The 3015-nt window shown below is 43.4% G+C and overlaps 1 pseudogene; it reads left to right on the forward strand.

Moving 5' to 3' along the window:
- The first annotated feature begins 275 nt into the window (after positions 1–275).
- Positions 276–622, forward strand: LOC103731902 (annotated as a pseudogene).
- The last annotated feature ends 2393 nt before the right edge of the window (positions 623–3015 follow it).

Here is a 3015-nt window from a genome sequence, read left to right on the forward strand (position 1 = left end):
CTTGCTGCTCTGCCGGTCTCAAGAAGCCAGAGACTGATTCTGCAAGACCAGGTGGATGAAAGGACTCAGTTGTCCCCATTTTAAAAGAGAAATTGTTAAATTCATTTTAAGTAATAAAGCTCGGTGGTAGGTACAGAGGTATTTATCTTTTTAAGTCTTGTAACAAGGTTTCATTATAAGACAATGATTCTCTCAGTCCCGCCTTCCTCTTGCTCCACTCGGAGGCTAAAGCAACGCGGTGGAAAGGGCAGTGATCTGTGAGGGAAATTTACACCATGAACCTCCTCAACAAACCCAAGAGTGAGATGACCCCAGAGGAGACTCAGTAGCCGGAGGAGGAGGAGGAATTTAACACAGGTCCCCTCTCCGTGCTCAGATAGTCGGTTAAGAACAACGCACAAGTACTCATCAACTGCCGGAACAACAAGAAACTCCCGGGCGGGGTGAAGGCCTTTGACAGGCACTGCAACATGGTGCTGAGAACGTGAAGGAGATGTGGACCGACGTCCCCAAGAGTGGCAAGGGCAAGAAGTCCAAGCCAGTCAACAAGGACCGCTGCATCTCTAAAATGTTCCTAGAGGGGACTCTGTCCCTGCAGAACCCGCTCATCCCTGGCAAGTAGAAGCCGCCTCCGGTCAGAACCCACTACGCTCTCCTCCCTGCAAAGACGTGCTCGATGCCATGGGAATAAAGTCCTGTGTTTTTGTTTTAAAAAAAAAAAAAAAAAAGACAATGATCCTCAAGTCGCACTAATTGATAAGCTTGACAAGCTGAATTCCATCTTTGGAACTCACATGGTGGAAGAACAGAACTGACTCCCACAAGTTGTCCTCTGACCTCCCCACATGCATTTTGTGGCACACATACCCCCCACACACACACACACTAAAATAAATGTAATTTTAAAAAAGATTTTTGGCCGCGTGTGGTGGCACACTCCTTTAATCCCACCACTCCGGAGGCAGAGGCAGGTGGATCTCTGTGAGTTCAAGGCCAGCCTGGTCTCCAAAGCAAATCCAGGCCAGCTAGGGCTACAGGGAGACCTGTCTCAAAAAGATTGAAAAAAAAAAAAAGATTTTCAAGACCTGTCACTGAAACTCACAAATCAATGTTTAAAAAAAGCTGGAAGGTGCTATGTATACATATGTACATATTCAATATACATATGCACATGTATGTTATGAGACCTACAGTAAGGTTTTAATAGTACGAAGAAGTTCCATATATTGTTTATCCAGATTCCCCCAAGTGTTTACATTTTCCATTTGTTTGGTTTTTTTATTTTGTTTCTCAACTATTGACAGTAAACTGCAGACAGAATGCCCCTTTATGCTTAAATATCTGTTTCTGTCTACGGAAAAAAATTTCCCCTAAAAGTATCTCATACTCGTTTTTCTTTCAGGGTGTGCCTAGGTCAACCACACTCCAATAAAAGACCTCTCACCCATGAGTGTTTGAGCTAAACAAATTGCTATCAGTGGGCTACATTTGTTTCAAAGAGGACATAAAGTTGGGAAGGGGTGGGAGGTGGAGGCAGCCAGATCCTTGGGGCTCACTGGCCAGCTAACCTACTGTAATCAGTGAGCCCTGGGTCCCAATGAGAGGCCCTGTCTCACTGGAGATGGTTCCCAAGGAACAACACCTGAGGTTGACCTCTGACCTCCGCACATATACATGTACATCCATACATGAACAAAAATAATTGTACCAGTTTGCATTCCACCAACATTGTAGAATACATAATTCTCTCCAGATTGCCAACAAAGTGTGTGATGATGCCTCTTAATTTTTGCCAGTCTACTTGGTGAGAAATAGTATCTCAGTGTAGTTTCTAGTTATGATTTTATTATGAGTAAGAAGTCCTTTTATGTGTACTTATCTTTACCTTTTCTGTTCATGCTCTTGCCTATTCTATTGAATTTCTATTCTCATTTTTGTAAATTTTTAGAATACCAAGTCTGTCTATAAATCTTTCTAAACATTTTTATTGAATTTTTGTGTATTTCATAGACAACATCTTAGTCCTCTTTATACCCCTTTCCCATTGGCACCCTCCCATACCCCCCCACTGGATTTCATGCATCCTGTCATTTATGTTAAGGCTTATTGAATCAAGTTAGTGTCCCCTGACATCCTTCAGTGCAAGTTCATTCACTGGGGTCTAGTCAGCCTATCTAGAGTCACTCCCTTAAGGAAGATCAGCTCTTCCTCACCCAGTAGTAAACAGCTGCCCAGTAGTGTTTTTGTTAAGATTGGGGCCTACTGCCCATTTCCACAGTTCTGTGCTAGGTTTTTGTGTGCCTGAGTTTGCATGGGTCTTGTACATGCTGTCTCTTTAAGTTCATAGGAGCAAGGTCCGGGGAACCAAAAGACTATTTCCATATGGTCATGCACCTCCTCCCCTGACTCTTTCAATTTTCTGCCCACTCTTCTGCAATGGTCCCTGAGCCCTGGGTTCATTGCCCTCTGTTGCATGAGGGAGCTTCATTGATGAGACTTGAGAGACGCATTCGTATTCTCTCTACCCCTTGTTCTACTAGGTGCTATGAGTCTTAGGTGTGGAGTTTCCATTGTAGATGTGTCACTTATGGTTGGGCATTTCACAGACACTCTGTGTGTGACCAATTGTGACACTCTGTAATAGTCTCCATCTGTTGCAAAGAAGATTCTTTGGTGAGTGGTGACTGGCATACTTGTCTGTAAATATAAGGATCCATATTTAGCACATAGTAAGAAGTTACATTTGTCTAGGGATGTTATAGCCTTGGGGTTTTCTCTAAGATCTATGTGTATTTGGCTATGTTTACCCCCAAGATAAAAGTGCCAGTACTACCCCAATACAGTTTTCTGTACAGGTCATTGTTGTGGTTATTAGGCCTTAAAGCTGGGGTTGGATCTTTGATTGATGTTCTCCCTTAGCAGCTTGCATAGCGTTCTCCAAAACTATGAGAGCTAGCCTTCAGGGTCAGTTCCAGGTCAGTTCCAGCTCTGTTGCTCTAAGTCCTGTGTCTGAAG

The sequence above is a fragment of the Nannospalax galili genome, unplaced genomic scaffold, assembly GCF_000622305.1.
Source record: "Nannospalax galili isolate Female #2095 unplaced genomic scaffold, S.galili_v1.0 scaffold2235, whole genome shotgun sequence".
Taxonomy (NCBI): Eukaryota; Metazoa; Chordata; class Mammalia; order Rodentia; family Spalacidae; genus Nannospalax; species Nannospalax galili.